Source organism: Lonchura striata, chromosome 37 (assembly GCF_050655825.1).
Source record: "Lonchura striata isolate lonStrDom1 chromosome 37, ASM5065582v1, whole genome shotgun sequence".
Lineage (NCBI taxonomy): Eukaryota > Metazoa > Chordata > Aves > Passeriformes > Estrildidae > Lonchura > Lonchura striata.
In genome coordinates, this window is record NC_140739.1 from 16,079,584 (window position 1) to 16,099,019 (window position 19,436).

Genomic DNA, 19,436 nt, shown 5'->3' on the forward strand with positions numbered 1-19,436 from the left:
CTGGCCCTGACTGCAAAAAATCGTTATATCGAAGGATGGACCCCACACCGAAGTTGTCCCCACCTCAAACTTGTGCTTCCCTGATACATCGAAGGGAACCCTACAAAGTGACATCAGGAACCTGGACTGCTGAGTTTTCTTTCCCAGGGAAAATGGAAAAAGGATGTGCCCAGGGGCCCCTGGCCCTGACTGCAAAAAATCCTTATATCGAAGGATGGAGCCCACACCAAAGTTGTCCCCACCACAAACTTGTGCTGCCCTGATAGACCCAAGGGAGCCCTACAAACTGACATCAGGAACCTGGACTACTGAGTTTTCTTTCCCAGGGAAAATGGAAAAAGGATATGCCCAGGGGCCCCTGGCCCTGACTGCAAAAAATCCTTATATCGAAGGATGGAGCCCACACCGAAGTTGTCCCCACCTCAAACTTGTGCTGCCCTGATAGACCCAAGGGAGCCCTACAAACTGACATCAGGAACCTGGACTGCTGAGTTTTCTTTCCCAGGGAAAATGGAAAAAGGATGTGCCCAGGGGCCCCTGGCCCTGACTGCAAAGAATCCTTATATCGAAGGATGGACCCCACACCAAAGTGTTCCCCACCTCAAACTTGTGCTGCCCTGATAGACCCAAGGGAGCCCTACAAACTGACATCAGGAACCTGGACTGCTGAGTTTTCTTTCCCAGGGAAAATGGAAAAAGCATGTGCCCAGGGGCCCCTGGCCCTGACTGCAAAAAATCCTTATATCGAAGGATGGACCCCACACCGAAGTTGTCCCCACCTCAAACTTGTGCTGCTCTGATAGACCCAAGGGAGCCCTACAAACTGACATCAGGAACCTGGACTGCTGAGGTTTCTTTCCCAGGGAAAATGGAAAAAGGATGTGCCCAGGGGCCCCTGGCCCTGGGCTGGGACCTCACTACAAAAAATCCTTATATCGAAGGATGGACCCCACACCGAAGTTGTCCCCACCTCAAACTTGTGCTGCCCTGATAGACCCAAGGGAACCCTACAAACTGACATCAGGAACCTGGACTGTTCAGTTTTCTTTCCCAGGGAAAATGGAAAAAGGATGTGCCCAGGGGCCCCTGGCCCTGACTGCAAAAAATCGTTATATCGAAGGATGGACCCCACACCGAAGTTGTCCCCACCTCAAACTTGTGCTACCCTGATACACCCAAGGGAGCCCTACAAACTGACATCAGGAACCTGGACTGCTGAGTTTTCTTTCCCAGGGAAAATGGAAAAAGGATGTGCCCAGGGGTCCCTGGTCCTGGGCTGTGGCCTCACTACAAAAAATCCTTATATCGAAGGATGGAGCCCACACCAAAGTTGTCCCCACCTCAAACTTGTGCTGCCCTGATAGACCCAAGGGAGCCCTACAAACTGACATCAGGAACCTGGACTGCTGAGTTTTCTTTCCCAGGGAAAATGGAAAAAGGATGTGCCCAGGTGTCCCTGGCCCTGACTGCAAAAAATCCTTATATCGAAGGATGGACCCCACACCGAAGTTGTCCCCACCTCAAACTTGTGCTGCCCTGATAGACCCAAGGGAGCCCTACAAACTGACATCAGGAACCTGGACTGCTGAGTTTTCTTTCCCAGGGAAAATGGAAAAAGGTTGTGACCAGGGGCCCCTGGCCCTCGGCTGGGGCCTCACTGCAAAAAATCCTTATATCGAAGGATGGATCCCACACCAAAGTTGTCCGCACCTCAAACTTGTGCTGCCCTGATAGACCCAAGGGAGCCCTACAAACTGACATCAGGAACCTGGACTGCTGAGTTTTCTTTCCCAGGGAAAATGGAAAAAGGATGTGCCCAGGGGCCCCTGGCCCGGACTGCAAAAAATCCTTATATCGAAGGATGGACCCCACACCAAAGTTGTCCCCACCTCAAACTTGTGCTTCCCTGATACATCGAAGGGAACCCTACAAACTGACATCAGGAACCTGGACTGCTGAGTTTTCTTTCCCAGGGAAAATGGAAAAAGGATATGCCCAGGGGCCCCTGGCCCTGACTGCAAAAAATCCTTATATCGAAGGATGGAGCCCACACCGAAGTTGTCCCCACCTCAAACTTGTGCTGCCCTGATAGACCCAAGGGAGCCCTACAAACTGACATCAGGAACCTGGACTGCTGAGTTTTCTTTCCGAGGGAAAATGGAAAAAGGATGTGCCCAGGTGTCCCTGGTCCTGGGCTGGGACCTCACTGCAAAAAATCCTTATATCGAAGGATGGACCCCACAACGAAGTTGTCCCCACCTCAAACTTGTGCTGCCCTGATAGACCCAAGGGAGCCCTACAAACTGACATCAGGAACCTGGACTGCTGAGTTTTCTTTCCCAGGGAAAATGGAAAAAGGATGTGCCCAGGGGCCCCTGGCCCGGACTGCAAAAAATCCTTATATCGAAGGATGGAGCCCACACCGAAGTTGTCCCCACCTCAAACTTGTACTACCCTGATATACCCAAGGGAGCCCTACAAACTGACATCAGGAACCTGGACTGCTGAGTTTTCTTTCCCAGGGAAAATGGAAAAAGGATGTGCCCAGGGGCCCCTGGCCCTCACTGCAAAACATCCTTATATCGAAGGATGGAGCCCACACCAAAGTTGTCCCCACCTCAAACTTGTGCTTCCCTGATACATCGAAGGGAACCCTACAAACTGACATCAGGAACCTGGACTGCTGAGTTTTCTTTCCCAGGGAAAATGGAAAAAGGTTGTGCCCAGGGGCCCCTGGCCCTGACTGCAAAAAATCCTTATATCGAAGGATGGACCCCACACCGAAGTTGTCCCCACCTCAAACTTGTGCTACCCTGATAGACCCAAGGGAGCCCTACAAACAGACATCAGGAACCTGGACTGCTGTGTTTTCTTTCCCAGGGAAAATGGAAAAAGGATGTGCCAAGGGGCCCCTGGCCCTGTGCAGGGACCTCACGGCAAAAAATCCTTATATCGAAGGATGGACCCCACACCGAAGTTGTCCCCACCTCAAAATTGTGATGCCCTGATAGACCCAAGGGAACCCTACAAACTGACATCAGGAACCTGGACTGCTTAGTTTTCTTTCCCAGGGAAAATGGAAAAAGGATGTGCCCAGGGGCCCCTAGCCCTGATTGCAAAGAATCCTTATATCGAAGGATGGACCCCACACCGAAGTTGTCCCCACCTCAAACTTGTGCAGCCCTGATACACCCAAGGGAGCCCTACAAACTGACATCAGGAACCTGGGCTGCTGAGTTTTCTTTCCCAGGGAAAATGGAAAAAGGATGTGCCCAGGGGTCCCTGGCCGTGGGCTGTGGCCTCACTACAAAAAATCCTTATATAGAAGGATGGAGCCCACACCAAAGTTATCCCCACCTCAAACTTGTGCTGCCCTGATAGACCCAAGGGAGCCCTACAAACTGACATCAGGAACCTGGACTGCTGAGTTTTCTTTCCCAGGGAAAATGGAAAAAAGATGTGCCCAGGGGCCCCTGGCCCTGACTGCAAAAAATCCTTATATCGAAGGATGGACCCCACACCGAAGTTGTCCCCACCTCAAACTTGTGCTACCCTGATACACCCAAGGGAGCCCTACAAACTGACATCAGGAACCTGGACTGCTGAGTTTTCTTTCCCAGGGAAAATGGAAAAAGGATGTGCCCAGGGGTCCCTGACCCTGGGCTGTGGCCTCACAACAAAAAATCCTTATATAGAAGGATGGAGCCCACACCAAAGTTGTCCCCACCTCAAACTTGTGCTGCCCTGATAGACCCAAGGGAGACCTACAAACTGACATCAGGAACCTGGACTGCTGAGTTTTCTTTCCCAGGGAAAATGGAAAAAGGATGTGCCCAGGGGCCCCTGGCCCTGACTGCAAAAAATCGTTATATCGAAGGATGGACCCCACACCGAAGTTGTCCCCACCTCAAACTTGTGCTTCCCTGATACATCGAAGGGAACCCTACAAAGTGACATCAGGAACCTGGACTGCTGAGTTTTCTTTCCCAGGGAAAATGGAAAAAGGTTGTGCCCAGGGGCCCCTGGCCCTGACTGCAAAAAATCCTTATATCGAAGGATGGAGCCCACACCAAAGTTGTCCCCACCACAAACTTGTGCTGCCCTGATAGACCCAAGGGAGCCCTACAAACTGACATCAGGAACCTGGACTACTGAGTTTTCTTTCCCAGGGAAAATGGAAAAAGGATATGCCCAGGGGCCCCTGGCCCTGACTGCAAAAAATCCTTATATCGAAGGATGGAGCCCACACCGAAGTTGTCCCCACCTCAAACTTGTGCTGCCCTGATAGACCCAAGGGAGCCCTACAAACTGACATCAGGAACCTGGACTGCTGAGTTTTCTTTCCCAGGGAAAATGGAAAAAGGATGTGCCCAGGGGCCCCTGGCCCTGACTGCAAAGAATCCTTATATCGAAGGATGGACCCCACACCAAAGTGTTCCCCACCTCAAACTTGTGCTGCCCTGATAGACCCAAGGGAGCCCTACAAACTGACATCAGGAACCTGGACTGCTGAGTTTTCTTTCCCAGGGAAACTGGAAAAAGCATGTGCCCAGGGGCCCCTGGCCCTGACTGCAAAAAATCCTTATATCGAAGGATGGACCCCACACCGAAGTTGTCCCCACCTCAAACTTGTGCTGCTCTGATAGACCCAAGGGAGCCCTACAAACTGACATCAGGAACCTGGACTGCTGAGGTTTCTTTCCCAGGGAAAATGGAAAAAGGATGTGCCCAGGGGCCCCTGGCCCTGGGCTGGGACCTCACTACAAAAAATCCTTATATCGAAGGATGGACCCCACACCGAAGTTGTCCCCACCTCAAACTTGTGCTGCCCTGATAGACCCAAGGGAACCCTACAAACTGACATCAGGAACCTGGACTGTTCAGTTTTCTTTCCCAGGGAAAATGGAAAAAGGATGTGCCCAGGGGCCCCTGGCCCTGACTGCAAAAAATCGTTATATCGAAGGATGGACCCCACACCGAAGTTGTCCCCACCTCAAACTTGTGCTACCCTGATACACCCAAGGGAGCCCTACAAACTGACATCAGGAACCTGGACTGCTGAGTTTTCTTTCCCAGGGAAAATGGAAAAAGGATGTGCCCAGGGGTCCCTGGTCCTGGGCTGTGGCCTCACTACAAAAAATCCTTATATCGAAAGATGGAGCCCACACCAAAGTTGTCCCCACCTCAAACTTGTGCTGCCCTGATAGACCCAAGGGAGCCCTACAAACTGACATCAGGAACCTGGACTGCTGAGTTTTCTTTCCCAGGGAAAATGGAAAAAGGATGTGCCCAGGTGTCCCTGGCCCTGACTGCAAAAAATCCTTATATCGAAGGATGGACCCCACACCGAAGTTGTCCCCACCTCAAACTTGTGCTGCCCTGATAGACCCAAGGGAGCCCTACAAACTGACATCAGGAACCTGGACTGCTGAGTTTTCTTTCCCAGGGAAAATGGAAAAAGGTTGTGACCAGGGGCCCCTGGCCCTCGGCTGGGGCCTCACTGCAAAAAATCCTTATATCGAAGGATGGATCCCACACCAAAGTTGTCCGCACCTCAAACTTGTGCTGCCCTGATAGACCCAAGGGAGCCCTACAAACTGACATCAGGAACCTGGACTGCTGAGTTTTCTTTCCCAGGGAAAATGGAAAAAGGATGTGCCCAGGGGCCCCTGGCCCGGACTGCAAAAAATCCTTATATCGAAGGATGGACCCCACACCAAAGATGTCCCCACCTCAAACTTGTGCTTCCCTGATACATCGAAGGGAACCCTACAAACTGACATCAGGAACCTGGACTGCTGAGTTTTCTTTCCCAGGGAAAATGGATAAAGGTTGTGCCCAGGGGCCCCTGGCCCTGACTGCAAAAAATCCTTATATCGAAGGATGGAGCCCACACCAAAGTTGTCCCCACCACAAACTTGTGCTGCCCTGATAGACCCAAGGGAGCCCTACAAACTGACATCAGGAACCTGGACTACTGAGTTTTCTTTCCCAGGGAAAATGGAAAAAGGATATGCCCAGGGGCCCCTGGCCCTGACTGCAAAAAATCCTTATATCGAAGGATGGAGCCCACACCGAAGTTGTCCCCACCTCAAACTTGTGCTGCCCTGATAGACCCAAGGGAGCCCTACAAACTGACATCAGGAACCTGGACTGCTGAGTTTTCTTTCCCAGGGAAAATGGAAAAAGGTTGTGACCAGGGGCCCCTGGCCCTGGGCTGGGACCTCACTGCAAAAAATCCTTATATCGAAGGATGGACCCCACACCGAAGTTGTCCCCACCTCAAACTTGTGCTGCCCTGATAGACCCAAGGGAGCCCTACAAACTGACATCAGGAACCTGGACTGCTGAGTTTTCTTTCCCAGGGAAAATGGAAAAAGGATGTGCCCAGGGGCCCCTGGCCCTGACTGCAAAAAATCCTTATATCGAACGATGGAGCCCACACCAAAGTTGTCCCCACCTCAAACTTGTGCTGCCCTGATAGACCCAAGGGAGCCCTACAAACTGACATCAGGAACCTGGACTGCTGAGTTTTCTTTCCCAGGGAAAATGGAAAAAGGATGTGCCCAGGGGCCCCTAGCCCTGATTGCAAAGAATCCTTATATCGAAGGATGGACCCCACACCGAAGTTGTCCCCACCTCAAACTTGTGCTGCCCTGATAGACCCAAGGGAGCCCTACAAACTGACATCAGGAACCTGGGCTGCTGAGTTTTCTTTCCCAGGGAAAATGGAAAAAGGATGTGCCCAGGGGTCCCTGGCCCTGGGCTGTGGCCTCACTACAAAAAATCCTAATATAGAAGGATGGAGCCCACACCGAAGTTGTCCCCACCTCAAACTTGTGCAGCCCTGATAGACCCAAGGGAGCCCTACAAACTGACATCAGGAACCTGGACTGCTGAGTTTTCTTTCCCAGGGAAAATGGAAAAAGGATGTGCCCAGGGGCCCCTGGCCCTGACTGCAAAAAATCGGTATATCGAAGGATGGAGCCCACACCGAAGTTGTCCCCACCTCAAACTTGTGCTACCCTGATATACCCAAGGGAGCCCTACAAACTGACATCAGGAACCTGGACTGCTGAGTTTTCTTTCCCAGGGAAAATGGAAAAAGGATATGCCCAGGGGCCCCTTGCCCTGACTGCAAAACATCCTTATATCGAAGGATGGAGCCCACACCAAAGTTGTCCCCACCTCAAACTTGTGCTTCCCTGATACATCGAAGGGAACCCTACAAACTGACATCAGGAACCTGGACTGCTGAGTTTTCTTTCCCAGGGAAAATGGAAAAAGGTTGTGCCCAGGGGCCCCTGGCCCTGACTGCAAAAAATCCTTATATCGAAGGATGGAGCCCACACCAAAGTGTTCCCCACCTCAAACTTGTGCTGCCCTGATAGACCCAAGGGAGCCCTACAAACTGACATCAGGAACCTGGACTGCTGAGTTTTCTTTCCCAGGGAAACTGGAAAAAGCATGTGCCCAGGGGCCCCTGGCCCTGGGCTGGGACCTCACTACAAAAAATCCTTATATCGAAGGATGGAGCCCACACCGAAGTTGTCCCCACATCAAACTTGTGCTGCCCTGATAGACCCAAGGGAACCCTACAAACTGACATCAGGAACCTGGACTGCTCAGTTTTCTTTCCCAGGGAAAATGGAAAAAGGATGTGCCCAGGGGCCCCTGGCCCTGACTGCAAAAAATCCATATATCGAAGGATGGACCCCACACCGAAGTTGTCCCCACCTCAAACTTGTGCTACCCTGATAGACCCAAGGGAGCCCTACAAACTGACATCAGGAACCTGGACTGCTGAGTTTTCTTTCCGAGGGAAAATGGAAAAAGGATGTGCCCAGGGGTCCCTGGTCCTGGGCTGTGGCCTCACTACAAAAAATCCTTATATCGAAGGATGGACCCCACAACAAAGTTGTCCCCACCTCAAACTTGTGCTGCCCTGATAGACCCAAGGGAGCCCTACAAACTGACATCAGGAACCTGGACTGCTGAGTTTTCTTTCCCAGGGAAAATGGAAAAAGGATGTGCCCAGGGGCCCCTGGCCCGGACTGCAAAAAATCCTTATATCGAAGGATGGACCCCACACCAAAGTTGTCCCCACCTCAAACTTGTGCTGCCCTGATAGACCCAAGGGAGCCCTACAAACTGACATCAGGAAACTGGACTGCTGAGTTTTCTTTCCCAGGGAAAATGGAAAAAGGATGTGCCCAGGGGCCCCTGGCCCTGACTGCAAAAAATCCTTATATCGAACGATGGAGCCCACACCAAAGTTGTCCCCACCTCAAACTTGTGCTGCCCTGATAGACCCAAGGGAGCCCTACAAACTGACATCAGGAACCTGGACTGCTGAGTTTTCTTTCCCAGGGAAAATGGAAAAAGGATGTGCCCAGGGGCCCCTAGCCCTGATTGCAAAGAATCCTTATATCGAAGGATGGACCCCACACCGAAGTTGTCCCCACCTCAAACTTGTGCAGCCCTGATACACCCAAGGGAGCCCTACAAACTGACATCAGGAACCTGGGCTGCTGAGTTTTCTTTCCCAGGGAAAATGGAAAAAGGATGTGCCCAGGGGTCCCTGGCCCTGGGCTGTGGCCTCACTACAAAAAATCCTTATATAGAAGGATGGAGCCCACACCAAAGTTGTCCCCACCTCAAACTTGTGCTGCCCTGATAGACCCAAGGGAGCCCTACAAACTGACATCAGGAACCTGGACTGCTGAGTTTTCTTTCCCAGGGAAAATGGAAAAAGGATGTGCCCAGGGGCCCCTGGCCCTGACTGCAAAAAATCGGTATATCGAAGGATGGACCCCACACCGAAGTTGTCCCCACCTCAAACTTGTGCTACCCTGATATACCCAAGGGAGCCCTACAAACTGACATCAGGAACCTGGACTGCTGAGTTTTCTTTCCCAGGGAAAATGGAAAAAGGATATGCCCAGGGGCCCCTTGCCCTGACTGCAAAACATCCTTATATCGAAGGATGGAGCCCACACCAAAGTTGTCCCCACCTCAAACTTGTGCTTCCCTGATACATCGAAGGGAACCCTACAAACTGACATCAGGAACCTGGACTGCTGAGTTTTCTTTCCCAGGGAAAATGGAAAAAGGTTGTGCCCAGGGGCCCCTGGCCCTGACTGCAAAAAATCCTTATATCGAAGGATGGAGCCCACACCAAAGTGTTCCCCACCTCAAACTTGTGCTGCCCTGATAGACCCAAGGGAGCCCTACAAACTGACATCAGGAACCTGGACTGCTGAGTTTTCTTTCCCAGGGAAACTGGAAAAAGCATGTGCCCAGGGGCCCCTGGCCCTGGGCGGGGACCTCACTACAAAAAATCCTTATATCGAAGGATGGAGCCCACACCGAAGTTGTCCCCACATCAAACTTGTGCTGCCCTGATAGACCCAAGGGAACCCTACAAACTGACATCAGGAACCTGGACTGCTCAGTTTTCTTTCCCAGGGAAAATGGAAAAAGGATGTGCCCAGGGGCCCCTGGCCCTGACTGCAAAAAATCCTTATATCGAAGGATGGACCCCACACCGAAGTTGTCCCCACCTCAAACTTGTGCTACCCTGATAGACCCAAGGGAGCCCTACAAACTGACATCAGGAACCTGGACTGCTGAGTTTTCTTTCCCAGGGAAAATGGAAAAAGGATGTGCCCAGGGGTCCCTGGTCCTGGGCTGTGGCCTCACTCCAAAAAATCCTTATATCGAAGGATGGAGCCCACACCAAAGTTGTCCCCACCTCAAACTTGTGCTGCCCTGATAGACCCAAGGGAGCCCTACAAACTGACATCAGGAACCTGGACTGCTGAGTTTTCTTTCCCAGGGAAAATGGAAAAAGGATGTGCCCAGGTGTCCCCGGCCCTGACTGCAAAAAATCCTTATATCGAAGGATGGAGCCCACACCGAAGTTGTCCCCACCTCAAACTTGTGCTGCCCTGATAGACCCAAGGGAGCCCTACAAACTGACATCAGGAACCTGGACTGCTGAGTTTTCTTTCCCAGGGAAAATGGAAAAAGGTTGTGCCCAGGGGCCCCTGGCCCTGGACTAGGGCCTCACTACAAAAAATCCTTATATCGAAGGATGGAGCCCACACCAAAGTTGTCCCCACCTCAAACTTGTGCTGCCCTGATAGACCCAAGGGAGCCCTACAAACTGACATCAGGAACCTGGACTGCTGAGTTTTCTTTCCCAGGGAAAATGGAAAAAGGATGTGCCCAGGGGCCCCTGGCCCTGACTGCAAAAAATCCTTATATCGAAGGATGGACCCCACATCAAAGTTGTCCCCACCTCAAACTTGTGCTTCCCTGATACATCGAAGGGAACCCTACAAACTGACATCAGGAACCTGGACTGCTGAGTTTTCTTTCCCAGGGAAAATGGAAAAAGGATGTGCCCAGGGGCCCCTGGCCCTGACTGCAAAGAATCCTTATATCGAAGGATGGACCCCACACCAAAATGTTCCCCACCTCAAACTTGTGCTGCCCTGATAGACCCAAGGGAGCCCTACAAACTGACATCAGGAACCTGGACTGCTGAGTTTTCTTTCCCAGGGAAAATGGATAAAGGTTGTGCCCAGGGGCCCCTGGCCCTGGGCTGGATCACAACTACAAAAAGTCCTTATATCGAAGGATGGAGCCCACACCAAAGTTGTCCCCACCTCAAACTTGTGCTGCCCTGATAGACCCAAGTGAGCCCTACAAACTGACATCAGGAACCTGGACTGCTGAGTTTTCTTTCCCAGGGAAAATGGAAAAAGTATGTGCCCAGGGCTCCCTGGCCCTGACTGCAAAAAATCCTTATATCGAAGGATGGACCCCACACCGAAGTTGTCCCCACCTCAAACTTGTGCTGCCCTGATAGACCCAAGGGAGCCCTACAAACTGACATCAGGAACCTGGACTGCTGAGTTTTCTTTCCCAGGGAAAATGGAAAAAGGTTGTGACCAGGGGCCCCTGGCCCTGGGCTGGGGCCTCACTGCAAAAAATCCTTATATCGAAGGATGGACCCCACACCGAAGTTGTCCCCACCTCAAACTTGTGCTGCCCTGATAGACCCAAGGGAGCCCTACAAACTGACATCAGGAACCTGGACTGCTGAGTTTTCTTTCCCAGGGAAAATGGAAAAAGGTTGTGACCAGGGGCCCCTGGCCCTGGGCTGGGACCTCACTGCAAAAAATCCTTATATCGAAGGATGGACCCCACACCGAAGTTGTCCCCACCTCAAACTTGTGCTGCCCTGATAGACCCAAGGGAGCCCTACAAACTGACATCAGGAACCTGGACTGCTGAGTTTTCTTTCCCAGGGAAAATGGAAAAAGGATGTGCCCAGGGGCCCCTGGCCCTGACTGCAAAAAATCCTTATATCGAAGGATGGAGCCCACACCGAAGTTGTCCCCACCTCAAACTTGTGCTGCCCTGATAGACCCAAGTGAGCCCTACAAACTGACATCAGGAACCTGGACTGCTGAGTTTTCTTTCCCAGGGAAAATGGAAAAAGTATGTGCCCAGGGCTCCCTGGCCCTGACTGCAAAAAATCCTTATATCGAAGGATGGACCCCACACCGAAGTTGTCCCCACCTCAAACTTGTGCTGCCCTGATAGACCCAAGGGAGCCCTACAAAATGACATCAGGAACCTGGACTGCTGAGTTTTCTTTCCCAGGGAAAATGGAAAAAGGTTGTGACCAGGGGCCCCTGGCCCTGGGCTGGGACCTCACTGCAAAAAATCCTTATATCGAAGGATGGACCCCACACCGAAGTTGTCCCCACCTCAAACTTGTGCTGCCCTGATAGACCCAAGGGAGCCCTACAAACTGACATCAGGAACCTGGACTGCTGAGTTTTCTTTCCCAGGGAAAATGGAAAAAGGATGTGCCCAGGGGCCCCTGGCCCTGACTGCAAAAAATCCTTATATCGAAGGATGGAGCCCACACCGAAGTTGTCCCCACCTCAAACTTGTGCTGCCCTGATAGACCCAAGGGAGCCCTACAAACTGACATCAGGAACCTGGACTGCTGAGTTTTCTTTCCCAGGGAAAATGGCCAAAGGTTGTACCCGGGGTCCCCTGGCTCTGGGCTGGGGTCTCACTGTAAAAAAATCCTTATATCGAAGGATGGACCCCACACCGAAGATGTCCCCACCTCAAACTTGTGCTGCCCTGATAGACCCAAGGGAGCCCTACAAACTGACATCAAGAACCTGGACTACTGAGTTTTCTTTCCCAGGAAAAATGGAAAAAGGATGTGCCCCGGGGCCCCTGGCCCTGGGCTGGGGCCTCACTGCAAAGAATCCTTATATCAAAGGATGGACCCCACACCGAAGTTGTCCCCACCTCAAACTTGTGCTGCCCTGATAGACCCAAGGGAGCCCTACAAACTGACATCAGGAACCTGGACTACTGAATTTTCTTTCCCAGGGAAAATGGAAAAAGGATGTGCCCAGGGGCCCCTGGCCCTGGGCTGGTACCTCAATATAAAAAATCGTTATATCGAAGGATGGAGCCCACACCGAAGTTGTCCCCACATCCAACTTGTGCTGCCCTGATAGACCCAAGGGAACCCTACAAACTGACATCAGGAACCTGGACTGCTGAGTTTTCTTTCCCAGGGAAAATGGAAAAAGGATGTGCCCAGGGGCCCTGGCCCTGGGCTGGGGCCTCACTTGAAAGAATCTTTATATCGAAGGATGGACCCCACACCGAAGTTGTCCCCACCTCAAACTTGTGCTGCCCTGATAGACCCAAGGGAGCCCTACAAACTGACATCAGGAACCTGGACTGCTTAGTTTTCTTTCCCAGTGAAAATGGCCAAAGGATGTTCCCAGGGGCCCCTGGCCCTGACTGCAAAAAATCCTTATATCGAAGGATGGACTCCACACCGAAGTTGTCCCCACCTCAAACTTGTGCTGCCCTGATAGACCCAAGGGAGCCCTACAAACTGACATCAGGAACCTGGACTACTGAGTTTTCTTTCCCAGGGAGAATGGAAAAAGGATGTGCCCAGGGGCCCCTGGCTCTGACTGCAAAAAATCCTTATATCGAAGGATGGACCCCACACCGAAGTTGTCCCCACCTCAAACTTGTGCTGCCCTGATAGACCCAAGGGAGCCCTACAAACTGACATCAGGAACCTGGACTGCTGAGTTTTCTTTCCCAGGGAAAATGGAAAAAGGATGTGCCCAGGGGCCCTGGCCCTGGGCTGGGGCCTCACTTGAAAGAATCTTTATATCGAAGGATGGACCCCACATCGAAGTTGTCCCCACCTCAAACTTGTGCTGCCCTGATAGACCCAAGGGAGCCCTACAAACTGACATCAGGAACCTGGACTGCTGAGTTTTCTTTCCCAGGGAAAATGGAAAAAGGATGTGCCCAGGGGCACCTGGCCCTGACTGCAAAAAATCCTTATATCGAAGGATGGACCCCACACCGAAGTTGTCCCCACCTCAAACTTGTGCTGCCCTGATAGACCCAAGGGAGCCCTACAAACTGACATCAGGAACCTGGACTGCTGAGTTTTCTTTCCCAGGGAAAATGGCCAAAGGATGTGCCCAGGGGCCCCTGGCCCTGACTGCAAAAAATCCTTATATCGAAGGATGGACCCCACACCGAAGTTGTCCCCACCTCAAACTTGTGCTGCCCTGATAGACCCAAGGGAGCCCTACAAACTGACATCAGGAACCTGGACTGCTGAGTTTTCTTTCCCAGGGAAAATGGAAAAAGGATGTGCCCAGGGGGCCCTGGCCCTGGGCTGGGGCCTCACTGTAAAGAATCCTTATATCGAAGGATGGAGCCCACACCAAAGTTGTCCCCACCTCAAACTTGTGCTGCCCTGATAGACCCAAGGGAGCCCTACAAACTGACATCAGGAACCTGGACTGCTGAGTTTTCTTTCCCAGGGAAAATGGAAAAAGGATGTGCCCAGGGGCCCCTGGCCCTGACTGCAAAAAATCCTTATATCGAAGGATGGACCTCACACCGAAGTTGTCCCCACCTCAAACTTGTGCTGCCCTGATAGACCCAAGGGAGCCCTACAAACTGACATCAGGAACCTGGACTGCTGAGTTTTCTTTCCCAGGGAAAATGGAAAAAGGATGTGCCCAGGGGCCCCTGGCCCTGACTGCAAAAAATCCTTATATCGAAGGATGGACCTCACACCGAAGTTGTCCCCACCTCAAACTTGTGTTGCCCTGATAGACCCAAGGGAGCCCTACAAACTGACATCAGGAACCTGGACTGCTGAGTTTTCTTTCCCAGGGAAAATGGCCAAAGGTTGTACCCGGGGTCCCCTGGCTCTGGGCTGGGGTCTCACTGCAAAAAAATCCTTATATCGAAGGATGGACCCCACACCGAAGTTGTCCCCACCTCAAACTTGTGCTGCCCTGATAGACCCAAGGGAGCCCTACAAACTGACATCAGGAACCTGGACTACTGAGTTTTCTTTCCCAGGGAAAATGGAAAAAGGATGTGCCCAGGGGCCCCTGGCCCTGGGCTGGTACCTCAATATAAAAAATCGTTATATCGAAGGATGGAGCCCACACCGAAGTTGTCCCCACATCCAACTTGTGCTGCCCTGATAGACCCAAGGGAACCCTACAAACTGACATCAGGAACCTGGACTGCTGAGTTTTCTTTCCCAGGGAAAATGGAAAAAGGATGTGCCCAGGGGCCCTGGCCCTGGGCTGGGGCCTCACTTGAAAGAATCTTTATATCGAAGGATGGACCCCACACCGAAGTTGTCCCCACCTCAAACTTGTGCTGCCCTGATAGACCCAAGGGAGCCCTACAAACTGACATCAGGAACCTGGACTGCTTAGTTTTCTTTCCCAGGGAAAATGGAAAAAGGATATGCCCAGGGGCCCCTGGCCCTGACTGCACAAAATCGTAATATCGAAGGATGGACCCCACACCGAAATTGTCCCCACCTCAAACTTGTGCTGCCCTGATAGACCCAAGGGAGCCCTACAAACTGACATCTGGAACCTGGACTGCTGAGTTTTCTTTCCCAGGGAAAATGGAAAAAGGATGTGCCCAGGGGCCCCTAGCCCTGGGCTGGGACCTCACTGCAAAAAATCCTTATATCGAAGGATGGACCCCACACCGAAGTTGTCCCCACCTCAAACTTGTGCTGCCCTGATAGACCCAAGGGAGCCCTACAAACTGACATCAGGAACCTGGACTGCTGAGTTTTCTTTCCCAGGGAAAATGGAAAAAGCATGTGCCCAGGGGCCCCTGGCCCTGACTGCAAAGAATCCTTATATCGAAGGATGGACCCCACACCAAAGTGTTCCCCACCTCAAACTTGTGCTGCCCTGATAGACCCAAGGGAGCCCTACAAACTGACATCAGGAACCTGGACTGCTGAGTTTTCTTTCCCAGGGAAAATGGATAAAGGTTATGCCCAGGGGCCCCTGGCCCTGGGCTGGGCCACAACTACAAAAAATCCTTATATCGAAGGATGGAGCCCACACCAAAGTTGTCCCCACCTCAAACTTGTGCTGCCCTGATAGACCCAAGGGAGCCCTACAAACTGACATCAGGAACCTGGACTGCTGAGTTTTCTTTCCCAGGGAAAATGGAAAAAGGATGTGCCCAGGGGCCCCTGGCCATTGGGTTGGGGCCACACTGCAAAGAATCCTTATATCAAACGATGGACCCCACACCAATTTGTCCCCACCTCAAACTTGTGCTGCCCTGATAGACCCAAGGGAGCCCTACAAACTGACATCAGGAACCTGGACTGCTGAGTTTTCTTTCCCAGGGAAAATGGAAAAAGGATGTGCCCAGGGGCCCCTGGCCCTGACTGCAAAAAATCCTTATATCGAAGGATGGACCCCACACCGAAGTGGTCCCCACCTCAAACTTGTGCTGCCCTGATAGACCCAAGGGAGACCTACAAACTGACATCAGGAACCTGGACTGCTGAGTTTTCTTTCCCAGGGAAAATGGAAAAAGGATGTGCCCAGGGGCCCCTGGCCCTGACTGTAAAAAATCCTTATATCGAAGGATGGACCCCACACCGAAGTTGTCCCCACCTCAAACTTGTGCTGCCCTGATAGACCCAAGGGAGCCCTACAAACTGACATCAGGAACCTGGACTGCTGAGTTTTCTTTCCCAGGGAAAATGGAAAAAGGATGTGCCCAGGGGCACCTGGCCCTGGGCCCCTGGCCCCGACTGCAAAAAATCCTTATATCGAAGGATGGAGCCCACACCGAAGTTGTCCCCACCTCAAACTTGTGCTGCCCTGATAGACCCAAGGGAGCCCTACAAACTGACATCAGGAACCTGGACTGCTGAGTTTTCTTTCCCAGGGAAAATGGAAAAAGGATGTGCCCAGGGGCCCCTGGCCCTGACTGCAAAAAATCGGTATATCGAAGGATGGAGCCCACACCGAAGTTGTCCCCACCTCAAACTTGTGCTACCCTGATATACCCAAGGGAGCCCTACAAACTGACATCAGGAACCTGGACTGCTGAGTTTTCTTTCCCACAGAAAATGGAAAAAGGATACGCCCAGGGGCCCCTGGCCCTGGGCTGGGGCCTCACTACAAAAAATCCTTATATCGAAGGATGGACCCCACACCGAAGTTGTCCCCACCTCAAACTTGTGCTGCCCTGATAGACCCAAGGGAGCCCTACAAACTGACATCAGGAACCTGGACTGCTGAGTTTTCTTTTCCAGAGAAAATGGAAAAAGGATAGGCCCAGGGGCCCCAGGCCCTGGGCTGGGGCCTCACTACAAAAAATCCATATATCGAAGGATGGACCCCACACCAAAGTTGTCCCCACCTCAAACTTGTGCTGCCCTGATAGACCAAAGGGAGCCCTACAAACTGAGACCAGGAACCTGGACTGCTGAGTTTTCTTTCCCAGGGAAAATGGAAAAAGGATATGCCCATGGGCCCCTGACCCTGACTGCAAAAAATCCTTATATCGAAGGATGGACCCCACACCGAAATTGTCCCCACCTCAAATTTGTGCTGCCCTGATAGACCCAAGGGAGCCCTACAAACTGACATCTGGAACCTGGACTGCTGAGTTTTCTTTCCCAGGGAAAATGGAAAAAGGATGTGCCCAGGGGCCCCTGGCCCTGGGCTGGGGCCTCACCTCAAAAAATCCTTATATCGAAGGCTGGACCCCACACTGAAGATGTCCCCACCTCAAACTTGTGCTGCCCTGATACACCCAGGGGAGCCCTACAAACTGACATCAGGAACCTGGACTGCTGAGTTTTCTTTCCCAGGGAAAATGGAAAAAGGATGTGCCAAGGGGCCCCTGGACCTGGGCTGGGGCCTCACTGCAAAGAATCCTTATATCGAAGGATGGACCCCACACCGAAGTTGTCCCCACCTCAAACTTGTGCTGCCCTGATAGACCCAAGGGAGCCCTACAAACTGACATCAGGAACCTGGACTGCTGAGTTTTCTTTCCCAGGGAAAATGGAAAAAGGATGTGCCCAGGGGCCCGTGGCCCTGGGCCCCTGGCCCTGACTGCAAAAAATCCTTATATCGAAGGATGGACCCCACACCGAAGTTGTCTCCACCTCAAACTTGTGCTGCCCCAATAGACCCAAGGGAGCCCTACAAACTGACATCAGGAACCTGGACTGCTGAGTTTTCTTTCCCAGGGAAAATGGAAAAAGGATATGCCCAGGGGCCCCTGGCCCTGACTGCAAAAAATCGTTATATCGAAGGATGGAGCCCAGACCGAAGTTGTCCCCACCTCAAAATTGTACTGCCCTGATAGACCCAAGGGAGCACTACAAACTGACATCAGGAACCTGGACTGCTGAGTTTTCTTTCCCAGGGAAAATGGAAAAAGGATGTGCCCAGGGGCCCCTGGCCCTGACTGCAAAAAATCCTTATATCGAAGGTTGGACCCCACACCAAAGTTGTCCCCACCTCAAACTTGTGCTGCCCTGATAGACCCAAGGGAGCCCTACAAACTGACATCAGGAACCTGGACAGCTGAGTTTTCTTTCCCAGGGAAAATGGAAAAAGGATGTGCCCAGGGGCCCCTGGCCATGGGCTGGGGCCACACTGCAAAGAATCCTTATATCGAAGGATGGAGCCCACACCGAAGTTGTCCCCACCTCAAACTTCTGCTGCCCTGATACACCCAAGGGAGCCCTACAAACTGACATCAGGAACCTGGACTGCTGAGTTTTCTTTCCCAGGGAAAATGGAAAAAGGATGTGCCCAGGGGCCCCTGGCCCTGACTGCAAAAAATCTTTATATCGAAGGATGGAGCCCACACCGAAGTTGTCCCCACCTCAAATTTGTGCTGCCCTGATAGACCCAAGGGAGCCCTACAAACTGACATCAGGAACCTGGACTGCTGAGTTTTCTTTCCCAGGGAAAATGGAAAAAGGATGTGCCCAGGGGCCCCTGGCCCTGGGCTGGGGCCTCACTACAAAAAATCCTTATATCGAAGGATGGACCCCACACCGAAGTTGTCCCCACCTCAAACTTGTGCTGCCCTGATAGACCCAAGGGAGCCCTACAAACTGACATCAGGAACCTGGACTGCTGAGTTTTCTTTCCCAGGGAAAATGGAAAAAGGATGTGCCCAGGGGCCCCTGGCCCTGGGCCCCTGGCCCTGACTGCAAAAAATCCTTATATCGAAGGATGGACCCCACACCGAAGTTGTCCCCACCTCAAACTTGTGCTGCCCTGATAGACCCAAGGGAGCCCTACAAACTGACATCAGGAACCTGGACTGCTGAGTTTTCTTTCCCAGGGAAAATGGAAAAAGGATGTGCCCAGGGGCCCCTGGCCCTGACTGCAAAAAATCTTTATATCGAAGGATGGACCTCACACCGAAGTTGTCCCCACCTCAAACTTGTGCTGCCCTGATAGACCCAAGGGAGCCCTACAAACTGACATCAGGAACCTGGACTGCTGAGTTTTCTTTCCCAGGGAAAATGGAAAAAGGATGTGCCCAGGGGCCCCTAGCCCTGGGCTGGGACCTCACTGCAAAAAATCCTTATATCGAAGGATGGAGCCCACACCGAAGTTGTCCCCACCTCAAACTTGTGCTGCCCTAATAGACCCAAGGGAGCCCTACAAACTGACATCAGGAACCTGGACTGCTGAGTTTTCTTTCCCAGGGAAAATGGAAAAAGCATGTGCCCAGGGGCCCCTGGCCCTGACTGCAAAGAATCCTTATATCGAAGGATGGACCCCACACCAAAGTGTTCCCCACCTCAAACTTGTGCTGCCCTGATAGACCCAAGGGAGCCCTACAAACTGACATAAGGAACCTGGACTGCTGAGTTTTCTTTCCCAGGGAAAATGGATAAAGGTTATGCCCAGGGGCCCCTGGCCCTGGGCTGGGCCACAACTACAAAAAATCCTTATATCGAAGGATGGAGCCCACACCAAAGTTGTCCCCACCTCAAACTTGTGCTGCCCTGATAGACCAAAGGG